The sequence below is a fragment of the Monomorium pharaonis genome, unplaced genomic scaffold (assembly GCF_013373865.1).
Source record: "Monomorium pharaonis isolate MP-MQ-018 unplaced genomic scaffold, ASM1337386v2 scaffold_711, whole genome shotgun sequence".
In the NCBI taxonomy this organism is placed as follows: Eukaryota; Metazoa; Arthropoda; class Insecta; order Hymenoptera; family Formicidae; genus Monomorium; species Monomorium pharaonis.
In genome coordinates this window covers 13,714-32,574 of record NW_023416035.1, presented here as the reverse complement: position 1 = coordinate 32,574, position 18,861 = coordinate 13,714, and the positions used below count along the sequence as shown (strand labels likewise).

The 18,861-nt window shown below is 33.2% G+C and overlaps 1 protein-coding gene across 2 annotated transcripts in view; it reads left to right on the top strand.

The window, feature by feature from the left end:
• Positions 1–1,642: 1,642 nt before the first annotated feature.
• Positions 1,643–18,861, top strand: part of LOC118648803 (sodium/calcium exchanger 2-like) — a 28,968-nt gene continuing 11,749 nt past the window's right edge. The window contains exon 1 of one of the 2 annotated variants that reach the window (XM_036295219.1): positions 1,643–2,060. The gene's annotated coding sequence lies outside the window, so the exon portion shown is untranslated. The remainder of the gene's footprint in view (positions 2,061–18,861) is intronic. The other variant, XM_036295218.1, reaches the window with a different exon arrangement.

Sequence of the window (18,861 nt, the reverse complement as noted above, 5' to 3'; positions counted from 1 at the left end):
AATAAAGAGTTAAATAATAAGAAAGTACTCAAGTGTACATACATTTGGGTGATAATGCGGTTAAGTTTAAAAGAAAGAGGAAGTATACGTAATTAAATGTCAAAATGTACCTTAAAAAATTTTCGAAATCCCTTAAGCAAAAATGCCTTATAACAAATATTGACTGTTGCGTTTTGTCACATTAGCGTCATTATATAACAGTAGGCTACTAAACAAATGATATCGTAAATAATTACTAGAATTGTCAGTTAATAACGGAGATAATATGGGTGGCCATATTATCCGCACTGGCCAAATTAACACCTTCTCCTCTAATAAATGCATTTTATTTTAAGATTCGCAGCAGAACGTGAGGATCGATATTGACATTTCTTGTACACATTTATGTTCTACATTTTATTATTGAATTAAACACGCCTGTCGATTTCTCTCCTACATTGTCACAGTCGATAGCGATACCAAGCTGTTGCGTGCTCGTATCTTATTAACTGTACGCTACCTAGAAGTTTATTAGCAGAATTCACAGCAAGACTGTTTACGCTTTGCATAAAGAGACATGCGACATATCGATCTATGCGCGTGTGTCTGACGGCACACTCTGCATTTGACATTTTCATGTTATTTCACACATGTACGAGGTACACGCCTGCGATTCTTTACAGTTCCTTTGTACATTTGTCGCAGAAAGTGAACAGGAATCGTAGCAACAAAGTTGCAATAGAAATAATAATAAATAGCTGTAATAAATTGATTAATTTATCGCTTCCCATCCTTATGCTTACATAATATCGGAGATAGAAGGAATATTCATGATTAATGATTCATCGTAACGAAGAAGATAATAAAATCGATTTATTGGGCGATTCGGTTCTGTATTGCAAAACAAATAATATTAATGTTACATCGGAGGAGCGGTATAAACGTATATACTGGAGTAATAACAAATTTATTAACATTCCACGTTGTTTGTCTTTTGCACGGGTTGCAAATTTTGGCCGGATCTATCCAACCGGGAGTATTTTGCATACGAAAAGCTCCGGTTTCCGCTCTCAATGAAAATTGATGATTATATCCCGCCGAGACTTGTGTGTACTGGCAACAATGTGGAAAATAGTGCGCATCCCAGACGAAGAAGTCTTCAATTATGCCTCTTGACGCTAATGCGCGCCGCAAGTTGTACAGTTATCCGATACTTAATTATCCAAAGTAATAAATCGATTTCCGCCGGCGTTGTCCAGGCCGTCGCGTCGTTCGCACAGCAGTTCGAGACAGTTCGCGTTTTAACCGACATCTCCCTTTTAACGTCCCCAATGAATTACATAATTACGCATAACGAGGATTGAATCTGATATAACGAAGTTTAATTTCCTGTGCTAGAAACTTTGACGGGCAAATCTAAAAATAAGTGTAAGGACACTCGTCTATAAAAAAGACACTTTATTCAAAGATACTCGGACCAGTTTTTCATTCTTGTACAATTATTTACGAATTTATACACAGAAAAAAAATATAGCCAATAATATATGTGACTGCCAACTACATAAAATACTCAATAGAATAATATTTGCTATTAATGCAAGTGCAATGTTGATACTGCAATAGCATATATTATTGTATTGAGTATATCTGTAATTGGCAGCCCGCAATAACATATTGAATATAACATTTTTTTTCAGTGTATAATATGGCACTTAAATTAACGAAACATAGAAAAATAGAAATTGCTTACAAATTTAATTTTAAAGATTCTTATGACTTTAATTAATGGCAGAACTGTTAATAAATTGTTTATTTATCAAAAAAGAAATAAGGAGCAGTCACGTGATTAACAGCAAAGTTCCTTATTCTCTATTCTTTTGTTAATTTAAGTGATGTAACGTAACAATCTAAAGAAATATATATCGAGATTAAATTTCACGTGTTATTCCTCATTGACAATTTTTTAAAACTATTATGTAATCGTTTCAGAAAAATTCTCTCCCTGGAAATAATCGAGGAGGATTCCTACGAGAAGGACGCCCTTTTCTACGTCGAATTGGGCGAACCATTGCTGCAAGGAGGTGAGGTTGAACTTTTTCGATTTTCCCATGTATTTTACGAAACTGTTATGACAATACTTTCTTTCGCCGTCTCTCTCTGCATACAGAATTAATTATTTAAATCAATATGCACGAAACAAAAAAGTTCCTGAGAAAAATTTAAAAAATTGCAGTACACAAAATAAACGTGACAAGAGTAATAAAATTGCTGAACGTACAGACAAAATATTTTTAATATACTACTACGGATATCTGTCAATTGTTTTTTTTGTTTTTTTTTAAATAAATTTCATAATGTGAGGGAAATACATCGGACAATTATTTGTTGGCTCTGTTTCTTTTCCGAGGAGCTTTTTTGCGTGCTTTTGTTCGCAAGGAAAAGCCGGTACCCGGACTTAAATGCCTTATTTCACGCATATCGTATGTACATACCTGAGCGAAGTAAGGAGGAAAAGATCACGACTCGAACTTTCGGCATTTGGATTTCGATAGCGCCGTCACTTGCTTACGTTGTTCTTTTCATTCGATCCAATGCAATTTTTGCTGATACTGAACTTCGACGGAGGTCCTTTCAGGCCACCTGACGAGGATAAATGTGATGGGAAAACTTCGAGCTTCTAACGGAAACGCCGTGCGAAAACTCGTCTATTTCACGGCAATCATATTTGATAGCGATAAAAGAAACGCAAGTTTCAACGTTTTGTTGTGCGCGCGGACATGTCGATATTGAAACCGTCTCGATAACTCGACATCTGCCAGAAGAACAATTAATATTTGCGGGGATAGAGAGTAAAAGAAAAAAAAAAAAAAATTACGTCGCGTAAATATCTGCGATTTGGATTCTTATTTGCCTACAAGTACCTCGGTGAAGTTTTAATAGTTGAAGGCAACTTTTCAATATCCTTTTAGAACATTCGGTATAACGTTTATAAGGATAGGGAAAAAAGAGAAGTTAAACGTCGGGATCGATGAAAGCACGAGCGTGACGATTGGCGACGCTATTAAGATTGATCGCGATGAATTACGTGAATTAAAGCGCTATCCGTTTTCGCGCGATAAGAACGCCGGCAACTTGTTCCCTTGATGAAAATTGATTTCCACGTGTCTCTTCATGCATGTATCACGCGCTGCGGTTCTCTCCGCCTGGATCTGTCGTGTCAATTGAACGTAAGTCTTGAATAAACGGACACTTTTGCGCTTGTCCAAATTTCTTCCCTGCGCTGATCAGTTAGTTCCGCGCTGATTAATTAATTAATTGTCACAGTAGTACGTTACACATTTTTATACAGATACGGATTCTTTATATGGAATTATTATTTTACGGTCATCACTTTCAGGAATTTCACAATTAAATCAGAAATAAATGTTTTTTTTTTTAATAACTGTTATTATGTATGTTATGTGTATTAATATTATGTTATAAATTTTTTTTAACGTTACGAACACTAGTGTCTTAATTTTGTCAATGTTATTTTTTTATACTTAAAATTTTTTTTTGCTTCTTACGTCTCTTAACATATAAAACAAGTTTGTTGGTAAATGTTTTGTGTTTAATTATTTCGTTGGACGTTCATGCACATTTAATAGAAAGATGTTCTCTTTTTTTTTTTTTAATGACACAGATATAATAATTTTCTTAATTTGGGCAAGAAAATCAAGCTTTATTCATTTAGTTTTTGTTATATTCTTACATGAAACTTGAAACACACAGGCTTAAGACAGTCGGGTGACAGTCCGCTGTAGTGCTTCCCCATAATTATTAATGGCTTTGCCATATAACACAAGGCTTCGTTCATAACAATTAGTAGAATAGAACGTTCTTGAAATAGATCGCTTTGTTTCGCGCGAACTAATGAAAATGTCAAGATAGTGACAACTGCCGGTTGTAGGCTTATAATTTGAGAGTGTTAAGAGGACGGTTATACGCATATCTCCATCTTTGCAATATTAATGGCATTAACACTTCTGCACTGGCCTCCATGATTATTTACGATTAAAAAACGAACTAAAATCGAATTATATATGTTCAATTAACGCTTTTCACCTCTGTTTATAAATGTGCGACGTGTTTCTCCGTTCCTAACGTCGTCATCCATTTTGGTTTTCTAAATATTTTGTAAATGTCATTAAATTGGTTATAGCATTTGGTTATAGCTACTGAATATTCAGAAAAATAAAATTATTTTTAGTTGTATTAGTCAAGTATTTAAAATATTGCTATTAATTTACTCAACATTTCGTAGCAATCCTTTTTTTCAATATACCAAAGGAAAAAATAAAAAAATATTTGCATCTTTAAAAGTAATAGAAACATCAATGTACATATTTTTCTCAATATTTTAGAAAAAAAATCTCGATACTAAATACGAAAGGGGGAGGGAAGTATAAAATAAATGATATTCAAACTGTAAATAATAAATAAATAAATAGCTGGACGTCAAGATTTTTTTATATCGAATAAAACATCCAATGTAATAATCTCGGAAATGTGTGCAAAGCCTTTTTATCGTAAAGTTTTGACAACGCCATGCAAAACGTTCCGCTATTTTTATGAGCGTTTTTGTTATATCCCGATTGACTTTTTAATTTTAACTTGATATATCGACAGAGATGGCGCAAACACAAAGCTTTCGGCCCTGTCGTCTTTTTCTCGCCGCTGAATAAAAGCCGCTGTTCCGAGTTTGTTTCGCGCTCACGTCCACGTGCAAGTTACGATTTGCATACTACAAGACCGCGGGAACACGTGCAACGAGCGATGCGATGATGCGCTCATGCATATGCATATAATAGGAAGCACCGAAACCATGGAGATCTCTTAACTGCATGCTTCTTTGGACAATTCGAAAACAGCTCTTCTTTGAGAGGGACGCGTCACGGGAAATTGTAATTCACATTCGCACTCTTCAAATTTTCCAAATTCGTATTCCCATGCTAGCGACAAGAGAAGATTTCCAACTCGGAATTTAACAAGTTATATAACTTTCGCAATGCATACAAAATGTCTTGGTATGTAATCGACTACTTTCTTTGCTGCTCAAATGGACTCTGAAGGGGTAACGTCAATCCTGAAAAATTGATCATTCTTGTTTCAGTATTAAATAATACGAGTTTTGATAAATTTCCTAATCAATTAAAAAAGACGAATTTTCTGTCTAAAATTTTTAAGAACTGATTTTGCTCCTTCAAAGTAATTTCGGATACCAAAAAACAAATTTATTACCAAAATATTTTTTATTTATATTTCCGTTTCCGAAGTTTTACAATCTTTTAGATTTCCGTCAGAAAGCATTCATAAATAATGAAATAAAAAATACAAATCTACCTTTTTTTAAGTTTATCCATGAGTTTCATATTATTAATCGTTAATTATTATAAAGATCAGTAGCGATTTTTTTTACCTCAGTTTTCGTTATCGAGAAAAATATCGAGCGATACGGTAATATCTCGCGCTAAGTGCACATTGCAAGCAATTGCATAAGATAGACCACGTATACTTCCGCTATCCATCTCGTTGAGGCTCCAATATCGAGATACCTTGAGTAACGTTAATACCGGTGATACTTTAAACTTTAAAGACTCATAACTCAGGAAGTTCTTAACGAAAAGGCCTGCAGCCACGATGCTGAAAATGCTTCAACATTTATGTTCTAATATTTTTTCCCCTCTTAACTCACGAATGAGAATATATTTTCTCTCTATGAAACTAAACAATATTTCTTCATGTAACACAAATTATGTATGTGTATTTAGCCGATGATTATTTTAATATATTAATATTTCGAAAATAGAGACATTCTCAAGGAACATTTTTCCGTGTACTACCCTAAAATATAAGTCGAAGGTGGTGAAATAAAATATTCTCACGTGCTGCGTTTTCTTTTACAGAAATGTTTTTAAATCTCTTCGTTGATTAAAAAAGAAGAAAATTAAGAAAATATTCGACCTTAATGGGATGCGGTGTGTTTGTTGACAAAACGATGGCGCCATTTGCCTACAATCGCGCTGCCCGCAATCTCAATTGCATAGCAGACAGCCCCTAATTGCATACCGAGAGATAGACTACGAGCGTTATTGTGTATAAGTAATAATTTGGGATGCGGACAATATGCCGCGCGGGCTGGCGGCGCGCGCACAGCTTAGCGTGTGCGCAGCCGCGCGTAAAATAATAAAATCACGTTAACGGTTATATATGCCGCTAATAATTTACACGCGGATAGTTGTGTGTTTTGGCGTAAATTACCTCAAACATTTCGTGCCGCAAATTACGGTGTTTCGACTCCGGTTTCGCGGGCGTAGTTGCAAATCTATCCGGAATCGTATGTAAATGGTATGCTTAATCAATTATACAGGTCCAGATAGCTTTGCAATTTTCCATGCAAAGTGAGGGTTCACCCCCCAGAGAGGGAGAGAGAGAGAGAGAGGGTTTGCACAGTGCCCGGTCGCCCGTTGTCTTAAATGCGAAACGAGGTCTATGATTGTACGGTTCCACAGGGATTTTCAACTTTTCGGCGGGTCGGGATGTCAGGTCCACCCGCTTTCTATGCATAAGATCTAGGCTGCACTTGAACAACTTCTGGTATAACATGTCTATAAACTTGACTACCTGTGCGCTGAAAGCAACCGAGCGCGCACAGAAAATTGTTTATTCCACTACCAAGAAAAGCGATTACTCAATTTACCTTTTTTGAAAATAATAAGCAACGGTTATTTTTAATAAAGAATATTTTCTTTAATAGTCTCAAAATATACTTATCACAAATTTTGGAAAAAATTATTTATATACCCGAGGAAGGAATCTATACTTCTTCTCGAAGAATATTATAAAGTTAAATTTACAAAAGTCAAGTAATAAATCGAATTTTTATTTCAATTTTATTTTAACTGAGGCATTAAACTCTCATGAATTTTTATTTTTATTTATTCTTAAGTGGGGTATTAAATTACTACGAGTGAGAATATATTTTGAGTTATGACGAATTTACGATAGATTTGCGGATATGTAAACTTCTGAATTATTAAAAATAATTAAGTTATACTTGTTTGATTCAAGTACACATTTCTCTGTATGCACGTACACGGAAGTTTATTTTAAGTTAATTCGCAGATTTTTCTAATCTTAAGAAACGTAATTTTCTTATGAACAAAGGATTATCGACATAGGAGTTAATCGAAAATTCAAAAACATCGGGAAACTAATCAATTCCCTGACAAAGAAGTACGTGACATTGATTAATCGATCGACTTTTGTCCACCTCCACCTACCTTTGTCCAGTGCTTGTAGGCTATCGCTCGGTGGACAATTGAGAGCGCCGACAATTGAGCTCGTATGCAATTGCGATAGACAAATTGTAGGCGCTATTCGTGCAATCGTTTTGCAGGCAAACCGAATTCCTCTTTTAAGGAATCTCGCGTCAAGCTTTGTTCAAGTTGTCCTAACAACGGCTATTAATCCAATTAACAAAAGTATACTGCAGTTGTTGAATAAATAGCGTGTAAGAGAAACCAAGAAAACAATTTTTTACATTATGCATTTCTTTATACGAAATTTAACAGTTGTAGATGTTGTAATTTATGTCACGAAGGCAAAGTTCTCTTTTGTTATACATTCAATTTACTTTTTTAAAATAAATTTTATTATTTTATATAATATATATATATATAATATAATAATATAAAATATGAAGTATTAAAAAAAATTTTTAATTATCTTACTTTAATAATTTTATATGAAGAGTAATGAGAAAAGAGACTTGTACACGCAAAAAGATACAGTTTTATAGTAAAAATATAAACAAATTAATTATATTACTAAAACCGAACGTCTTTTCTATTTTTGACAGGATATTTTTTATATAATAACGATTAAACGTTATTTATTGAATAAATATTATTTGCCTACTGAGTGTTAAACTTCTCTTTTAAATATTCTATTTAATTGCAGCAATTAAAAAAAAAGGAAAAATATGATTTTATCAGTTTTAATGTTATAAATTCGCTATAAAGTGCGTGTTAAACAAACGCATCTTTAAAGCAATATCACATCCCTTTAAATGAGCGTTCAGTCTACATGCTTCTCTCGCTCGGGGATACTAAATTTTCGCGTAACTATCTATAAATATCAGCGAAGCTTGCCAAAATCGTGTCGGTGTCTCCCGGATCGATGCATATCTAGAGATGTTCGCGATACTTGAGTAGTAGCAAAGTGCCACAACTCTTCCATTCTTCAGTATTATCTCGACATTGATATCGATTATCCCTCCCAGCGGTAAAACAGCCGTTATTATCGAGTGCATCGAGGGTACTTAAAGTATCGAATTTAAAATCGTATTAATTCGATTGCCCCTGCAAACCGCAAAAAAATAAACTGTATTTTTTTGTAATATTTGCCTCAAATGGGATCCGCATCTTTAAGTTGAAAAAACTGTCACTTTTGTAATATCCGTGGCTTTGTGCTTTCATAACGTTTGCGTTTTCAAAGCTATTCATGTCTGGCCGGATCAGAAGGAACAAATGCATTTCGTTAAATCCTCCGAGAATCCTTCATTCTCCCCTTTTTCCTCTTTTCTTCCTTTCACGAGCGAGCTAATTATTGAACTAATAATTCAAGAGTTCAATGAAGGGAAAGTCGATTTTCTAGAAGTGATCGGGGATGGAGGGTGCTCGAGATGAATCTTGAATAGGACGTTAATAGTTTTGCGTCCCAGATTATGAAATCCCGCTAAATACGAATGCGAATAATTTCTGGTTTCTTCGTCTCCGCGTTCGTGACATTCTGTTTACCGCTCGCGACGAAAGATCATCCGAAAAACTTTTAGGAACGCGGCAAAATTTGGAGAAAGTTTGTTTTTCGAAGTCCCGTTTTTCGAAGGCTGTCTAAACAAAGAATTCATTCCAACGCTCTTTTATTAGCTGCGTCGAGAGCAAGCCATATTTAATGAAACGCATAATAATGTAAAAGTATCGAGTTTCACAGACAAAGTCCCTTCAAACTTTGTGATGTTTCTGAAACTGCCTGGACAATCTTTCTAAACAAGTAAAATTATTCAACTAAATTTCAAATTTCTTTTCTCTTTAGAAACTTTCGCTCTTTTTATTTTTTATTTTTTTTTTTGAAACCTGCATGCTTTAGATTTAATTCATACACTAATATAAAAAATATAAAACAACTATAAATTATAATAGTATTTCAATAAAAACATAATAAATAATATAATAATTTAAGGGAATCTGCTTTAATTTTTAATTTTTTGTTATAAATAAATGTTTCTATGTTTTGTCTTGTTCAACTACTCGCGCACGAAGTTTCGCGTCAAATATTTCTGTTTAAACTCACTTAGTTGTTACTAAAATAAACCATTTGATAAGCTGGTAGATATTACATGACAGAATCAATAAATGAAGCGGGAAAGTCGCAAAAATATTACCGGATGATCTGCATTACCATCGCGTACTTAGCTTGTACTATTATTAGGCACGTGCCTACACGTTTGCACTTATTTCTGCGCACCGGTTCAAGGATCGTGATCAGACGGCTAGAGCACGTGTCTGTCACAATTCTGCGATCTAATTACAAAATTTATCTATTTGATATAAAAATAGTTTTCACTCGATATATATAACAATTTTAATTTCGAGACTTAATATTAACACCAATCTTTAAATATTTTATAAATACACACCTGCACGCCCGGGGAAAAAATGTTTCATATAAAAACATATATAAATATATATAAAATATGTCTATATATGTTTACACTAGTTTCCTTTCTTTTGTGAAATTTCTGTTTGATATAAAAAAAATAATAGTTATTGTGAAAAGAAACTAATTAAAAAAATAATTTTTGCATTGCTTTTTTTAAAAAAGCTAAGTGTGAAAAATTGTACATATATATTTCGGAATGTATATGTGGACAATTTTTTACACTTTGTTTTTTTTTTTAAAGAAACAATGCGAAAATTATTTTTTAAATTAGTTTCTGACTTTTCAGTATGACTATTATTTTTTTGTATCAAACAGAAATTTTACAAAAGAAAGGAAACTATTATAAACATATTTTGTATATATTTATACATGTTTTTATATGAAACATTTTTTCCCGGGCGAACAAGTTAGAGTTTAAACATTTTTTAAATAATTTAATACGTCCCGTCCCTATGATTAAAATACAATTTTCAAATTTACGTTTCAATGTAAAACTCAAAGTAGAGTTTTATAATGTAATTCAAGAACTTTCAAATTAAATTCACTCGACAGAATTATGTAATTCGATTTGATTTTGAATTTTGAGATCTTATCTAATATTTTAAAATATTCCAAATGTTAATAAACACGCCGCTATTAATACAAAACCGCGTTATACGCCTTTTGTCAACTGGGGAACAAAAGGGAAATTCAGCAGTATTATTAATATTTGCGTAAACACACGCCAATATTAATATTAATATCGGGCACAAATGCTGCACGTTAACCTAGCGGGCGAATACAATATTACACGGCGGATGCCGTGTACTATATTGTAACCCTGGTTTACAGGGCGTTTCTGAAATTTCCGTGCCGCAAACCGTGAAATAATGCAAATGCGCTTGGCACGTGCACGCGCCCACCGCGCGCCGCGCGCACCGGCGCAGTAAGCTGCAGCGCGTTCGAAAATTTAAAATTATCCCGTAGCGTCGTCGTCGCCGGCGCGAGTAATCCCCGCGAGTATAAGACGGTAAATACAACGTCTGACACCAATTATAAACCCAGACTGACGAAGTTCACCAACCACCGGCTCCGTGTCTGCGTCCCACATCGTCGCCGGGTGAAACGCGCGCGCAGCAGCCACCGGGGGGAGGGGGGGAGAGCGCCCGTACCCCGTCGTCGTCAGGCCGTGTCTCGACGGACGGAGTTCTGTCGTAATGAAAAAGGGCAGCCGCGGGAGAAGTGAAAACCTTTCGTGCAGCTCGTTTCTGCCAGCCGGCGGAGAATATACGGGGCATCCGTCACATCGTAAATATTTATCCGTGGAAAATAAAGGAGGGGAGACCGCGCCGACGTACTTCTACACTTTGCACGCGACTTTGTTAATAATCTTGATAATTTCTGATTGGGAAAATTTACGACCACGTCCGGCAAATGTGCGTATCGCTCATCGATTCCGGACTCCGGAGTTATGAAATGGTTGTTATTTAATTAATCCAAAACGGTAAACCGTGCGCTCGTACGCGCGGAGAGCAATTAATTTCATGGAGGTGGCTATATCGACATTTTTAATAGAGAACTTACAAGGTTAAGCTTTTATTTTATTCCTCACGATAATAAATTACCGCGCGCGTTATTGGCAGTACGCGTTTCGTACTTGTTATTTAGAGTGTTACTTAAAAAAATGCGATGACATCGCGCATTGGGTCGAAGAAGAGAAAAGCACAGAGGGTAAATAACAGATTAAAAAATTGCTTAAAAAAAAAACACACACACACACACGCTGTGCTTTGTTATAAAATTATTCGATAATTACGATTAGCTCAAAATGAAATTAATTAACTGTAAATTAAAAGTCTATTCGATAATAATAACGAACGTTGAGGGAAAAACTTCGAGGGAAGGGATGTTTTCAGCCTTCGCCGGATAAAAAGGACTAAACTGCCTGTTTGCGAAACAGTAACTGCACAGCGTGACATTGACAAAACTCAGTTTCGGATTAATGAAATCTGTGTGCGCCATTCAGCTCTCGGTGTGCGCATACCGAGATGATACGGATGGAATTTCCGACGGAGTGAAGGAGCGCGCGCCGCTCCCGACCTAATACCGTATTCACGTGCAATTTAATACGAGCTGAAACGAGGACTTTGAACCGCAGAGTGGCGGAGGAATAGGTTTTTATACCCGTCGTTAGTCGCCCGCTCTTTCGGCGACTTCTCTTTTACGAACAGCTGAGCTTTTCCCGGTTTCTTTTAATTTATCGCGCGCACTTAAAAACGCTTGTACGGCGGAGATACCGCTCGGCATTTTCAAGCTTTACCTCCCATTAAATTTTAATGGGTTTACGTTCCATAAGAAAAATTTGGGTAATATAAATATTTTGAAAAATATATGTTTGTATAAAAAAAAAAAAGGAAAATGTAAATCGTACGAAAACCGACACTTTGGCTCACGTAAATTTATTATAAAAATAAAAAATGTATATACAGTGAATTATAAAAAAATTGCAAAACGAGCTGTAACAAATTGCTGCAAACTGAGACGCATTACAAATTATAATTTTTATTATCAATTAGACGCATGGCACGTATCCTTTCATATTTCACGACGGACGGGTAAAATTATTCATAACGTATCAGGCCAGAAATTAGAAATTCCGTTTAGTAATGTTGAGTAATGACGGAAAATAAATAAACGAAGTTGAACGGGAGCAGAAGAAGAGCGAGTGGAAACTTAGACATTGTAATGGGATCCCCTGCTGCCCGTATGAGTCAGGAAAATCCACGACGAATATCGCGTGACTGATGTAGCTCTATGCCGACTATATAGAACTTTAAATACAGTCTGACGTCAATCACTAGGCTAGACGACGTCCAGAATTGTGTAACTAGTTGTGCATTCGGAACAAAAAGACGTATGTGAAACGGTCGGTACAAGGCTTGGTCAATCTGGCACTTTTTATAATTGTTATTAGGATTTATATTAACCAACAAATCGTAGATAGGGTTGGGTCAATTTTTGTTAGTTAACTTTTTTAGAATTATTCAAACATATTTAGAAACATTCAAAGCAAAGATAAATCCTTTTTTCTATTTCACGAATAGCTTAAAAAAGTAACAATTATAAACAAATACGAAAAGAAAAGAAGAGAGAATAATAACGACAAAAAATAATATTATTAAAAATAATAATGCTGTTGATAGAAATATAACTGATAAATATATTATTAAGAATAGATACATGTTTAATTATTTATGACATAATTATTAACACAATTAATTTTAAGCACATAGGAAACATATTAATTATTAATACCAAAAAATATTTTTATTATAAAAAAATCTTTCACTATCCTTTTTTAATTATATCACTATAGCACCACATATGTACTACATGGTACATTGTGTTCTTCTTAATAAGACCAGAGAAGCATCGAACTTACGGACAAGCCATTATTACATTTCCAATAATATACGGCCGGAGAGCTACGTCTCGTTCGGTCGGTGTTGCAATTTCATTTATTTTCTGAACTCCGTCCATTGTGTAACTGTGAGCTGCGTTTTACGATCGGAGGATACTCCCCGTATTAAGCCCAGGTGACTCCGTCCTCCTTCCTTCCATGCAGATCGTTCGAATTGAAAAACTTGTTTATAACAGCAATATTTTCCGTTTTTAATTACTCGCGGCGTAATCTACGCCACGTACGGCTGTGCAAAAATATGTATCCGCATGTAACGCTTACATCGCACGCTCTGACGCGTGATTGAGGAATGCAAATGGGATATTGCGTTTTTATCGAGGTTATTTCGCAACTTCGAGACGCCCGTCTTGATATGTTTTCCGTAAACGTGGCGATAATTCAAGGCGACCGTTAAATTATGAATGCAAAGGAGGCGTTTTGCTGCAGCTGACTGAAAGTCGTGCGTGCTGGTATTTGTCGCTTGAGATATATAAAAGTTTACTTTCCGCGAAACGATTGTACAATACGCTCATTGTCAGAGGGAAGAATCGCACCATCATCAGCTATAAATTCGTGAAAGAGCAGCGCCTCAATTATTAAGAATTTGGAATCTCGCTAAAAGATATTTCATACAAAAACATGCCTACATATATGTTTACGTATATGTTAGCTTCTTTTTAGATTTTAAAATTTTTGTTTGATATAAAAAAATATTAAAAAATTAAAAAATTAAATAATCATATATATTCTTTAAATCATAAATATATAGGATTATACCATTTTTTTCTCATTTCTTTATATTTAACTTCTTGTAAAAGAAACAATGCAAAAATTATCTTTCTAATTAGTTTTTGTCTTTTCAGTATAACTATTATTTTTTATACCAAACAAATTATACCAAAGAATTTTATTTAAAAAAAGGAATTAGTATAAACACAAATGGACACCCGGGAAAAAAATGTTTCATATAAAAACACATATAAGTATATATGTTCATACTGAAAAGATAGAAACTAAATTAAAAAATAATTTTTTATTGCTTTTTTTTTAAAAGCTAAGTATGAAAAATTGTCCATATATAATTATGTATATTCCGGAATATATATGGACAATTTTTCACACTTAGCTTTTTTAAAAAAAGCAATGCAAAATTATTTTTTAATTTAGTTTCTATCTTTTCAGTATGACTATTAATTTTTTATATTAAACAGAAATTTTATAAAAAAAGGAAACTAATAGAAACATATATATAGACATTTTTTATATATTTATATATGTTTTTATACAAAATATTTTTTCCCGGGCATATTTTGTATATAATTATATATCTTTTTACAAGCAAAAAATTTTTTATCGAGATTCTTCGTGTTATTGAAACTTTTATCGCAATAATTAGAAATCAATTTATCGAACTGTGTTTAATAAGCTGCGAACATTAATTCTACACCTGTAAAACTTGTATAGGTGTCGTTATGAATTTTTTCTAAAATTTCTTTTTATTTTGTAGTTATATCATAAGATGTGTTTGCGAGTGCCATCGAGACGCAATCGGGAATGGGGTATTGCTTATAAAACGCGCATTTACGCGCGTTAGGGGAACGTTAATGTTTATTTAATGGCCGCGTATCAGATTGTCGTATCGTATGTACATACATACATACATGCATACATACGAACGATCACCTTGGTATCATGAAATGCCTCGAAATTCTGCGAGCGTGGATTTCACGGTTTTACATCTATCATCAAAATGTTGTAATAGTTGATAATCTGAAAAGCCCAAGTCTTTAGAAAATCTGATGTTAATATTTAATATAAAGATAAGAAGATTATTTAAACGGGAGCACGGGAGAAGCGTATAAAAATACACAAAAAGTACAAATATAAAAGTAAAGTAAAAAGGAGGTGTAGATGAAAATCAATATATTATTATTAATTGAAGGATATCTATTTAAAACCATAACAAATTTATCTGTAAACACATCTGATAGCAAATATAATAGCAAATAACATAATTTACGTGAAAAGATAACGTCTAGTTTTGAGGGATTCTTGTATTTATTCATGACGGTTTAAATCATCGATAAGACGACGATGTTCGTCCATTGTGATTAATCATACCCAGCCTCGATGATAACGCGCCGTGAATGAACGTAAAAGATAACGTGCCGATTACACAGTTTTACGTCCGCACGTGCACGCGATTCTGTTTCATCGCTATTTTCTACGGCTAAATAAATTACTGTGGGTACTACGTTACGTATATATTTGGCGATAATGTATGCATTTCCCTGTAATATATGCATTTAGAACAGAGGAGGTGGGGAAGATAAGTAGTTTTCTAATTCATATAATTAACTGTGGATTTTAATCGCTCGCATAATAAGGAAAAAAATGATAAATTGCTTATCACGGAGAGGCCTTGTAAATTTAAACGCACACACAGTTATAATTTATCATTTAAGTGATTGATAAATAATGAGAATATAATAATTAATTATTAATCATTAAGTTATAAGATAAATGAGTAATGTGCATTTATTTATTTATATGAATTACAAGTTGATACTCTTATTAAATAACATATTAATTTATCATGTTTATCTAATTATATGTTATATGTATGAATTATGCAATCAATTAATCATCACGTGAAAATATTTAGTCTATGAAAATAAAGCTTTATAATTTTTATTCGTATTTTTTGTCATAAAATTTTATAACGGTAATAATTTTTTATATTTTATGATTTTTGTTTTTATTAAATTTGTTAAATTTCACTCATATATTTTACGATAAACCTGCTATTTTGGCATTTATGATTTATAAGATAAAATTTCGTAATCTTTATTTATGATTTTTATGAAAATGTTTATACATTTTATTTGCAATTTTTATTATCTTGCATTTTTATTTATAAATTTCTGATGCATCTATTCATGATTTGTACATTTTATGTACGGGCATGTCAGACAACCAATATAAAGCTATTTAATGCACGGTTGGAACAATTAATATCATAAAAACACGTCGAAAGTAACAAGTATGGGTTGAGACAAATATCACTCGAGCAATGTATTACTGATAAATAATTGTTTTAAAGTTAAAAAATATACAGTTTATTATGTGAAAATTTAATAAAAAATTAATTTAGCAGCAAAAATTGCGAGATAATAAATATATATATATTTATATAATTAAAATTTTTCGAGCCATAAAAATGATGTTTTTAAGACAATGATAAGATAATAATTACTCACACGTTTGACTTGCTTATAATTTTAATTTATAATGTGATATTAAAGATAAATAATAAAGTCATGTAAACACGAGCGCTGAAAAACCGGGTAAATTTACGTGTGAAGAATAGTCAGTTTTTGTTCCGACTTGCGGCAGACTTGTGGTTGATAAGTGACGAAAATAGCCTGTGCCATAATGAAATATTCTCTCATCCTCGACCATGTTATTCCTGCTAACGAACTTGGATAAGCGCGGGAGACTGATCATCTTTACGCGTCGAATGAAAATATAACTTCCATCAAGATTTAGTTTCAAATCTACCATCTTTGAAAATGCGGAATAAATAAAAATAAATCTTTGTCTCATTTTTTTAGCTTATCTATTAACAACATAAAAAATAGTTATTATTATCTTAATTAATTATAATCTATTTATTACCAATGCCAATTGTATTTTTTGTAGTTATATTTAATTATATTATTAAATATAATTATATAATTATTTATTTTTGGAGAGAAAAAGATGGTATTATATACAGTTTTCATTTATATTTGTTATAGTATATTTGTAATAAAATTTTTTTATTGTTGTTATATATAAGGTTATTGTTACTAATAGTCTAGCAATAATATAGAAATAGAGTTTCTAATTATAATTTTATTACGCAATTTTAGTCGCAAATGTCAGACACTTTTTTCAATGCTTATGTGTATTTACAATAAAAAATAATAAGAATAAAATAAATAATTAAAATTATGCATATCATCTTTATGATTAATCTTACTCAGTTTGTATGAGAAAAAACATAAAAAAAAAATTTTTAAGTCTAATACAGCTGCAGTTTTAATATCACAAAAAATTCATTATTTCTAAAATTTTATAGAGAGAATTATTTTATTTAATTAATACAAATCCGTGTAACCGGGGAAGAGAGCGTACATATAATGTAGAACGACAGCGTGCAGAATGGCACCGAATTATTTTATCAGTATTGATTATTTTCATTTCTTTTTCAACTGTTCGTTCATTCTCTTTTCGGATTAATTAATAAAAATTACATTTTGTTATGTAATTGCATTTTTGTCCATTTGAAAGAAGCAGAAACAAGAGAGTATAAAATTGCAGTGACTTTATATTACGTTTTCACGTGGCAACTAATTAGCCTGACTGTTTGCTTTTAATTAAGAAATTAATCAATCTCCTCAGGTCACAAAAGTTTCGGTTCTTACGTTTATGTTCGTGTCCTTTTTTTTTAATCCGTTTATATCAACCCGCGGCTGTTACTCTAACAAGGAATAGCTTCTGTTTGGGTAACTTGCAAATTTTTTGGAGAAAAAAATTCTTTTATTTTTTTTTTAACACTTTAGAAAACAATTATATCGTTTCCATTGCTGTTTTCGCGCGGGTTGGAAAATGTTATTCATTTTTGAAGAGTCCTGGCAGTAACGCAGTGATAGTAACAAAGTAACAAAGGAACGGCCAAGCTTACCTACTTGTTTTAATAAGTTGTTCGATTTAATCACTCGTGATCGGCCTCGAAATAACACGCGTCTAATTTACTACTTAAAAGTAACCTTACCGCGGCGTAAGTTACGTTGGCCGCGCAAAGGCGCCATACGTTGCTTCTAAAAATGGATTCCCGGGCCAAAGCCGAGCGAACTTTTGAAGGCGAACAGGTCGACAAAGTATTGGCGAATAAGTAGCGCATTTATGCAACAATGCGTGTCTAAAAAAAGATTTAATTAAACTAGATGCAACAACGGAAATAAAACGGGAATAATAGTGACAGAAAACGGGAGGAGGCAATCAGGTAAAGCTAAAACAAATACTACGCTTTCCACTCCAAATTGAGTACAAAACAGTTCTTTCAGTAATTAAAAACTTTACTCTGTATATTTAATTACGCACAATGTAATTATAGAAAATATTCTAAAGTACAAGGTACAATTAAGGGTAACTCGGGAATGGAAGGAGCAACGGGGAGTAATTAATTAAAATTATACACATAATTTAAACGATCCTAATTTGTCCTCCCGGAAATAGTTTTAAACGTTGTAACGAGTTGCTAGGTAACTTTATGCCGCAGAGAAAGTGCGCTCGAAGATATTGTTACGTCCGGCAGACTCCACGATTTCCCTTCGTCAGAGGAACAAATAATTTTACAAAAGAAATTCCGTTTCAACGGTCTCCGATAATTTTTATGTGTCTAGGATTAGTCTGTTAGAAACGTAATAACAAACATAGATGGACGAAACGACCAAGTAGATAATTCCGACTCCTTTGAATATTGAGTCAACAAATAATAAATTCTGAAGATAGAAATTCAAAAAACAACCATGGGATCTAAGCAAAGTTTCACGTTTGCTCACAAAAAATGAGCAATAAAGTATCTAAACATAAGCGAAAAATAAATAACCGTTTCCTCCATCTGCAACCCATAC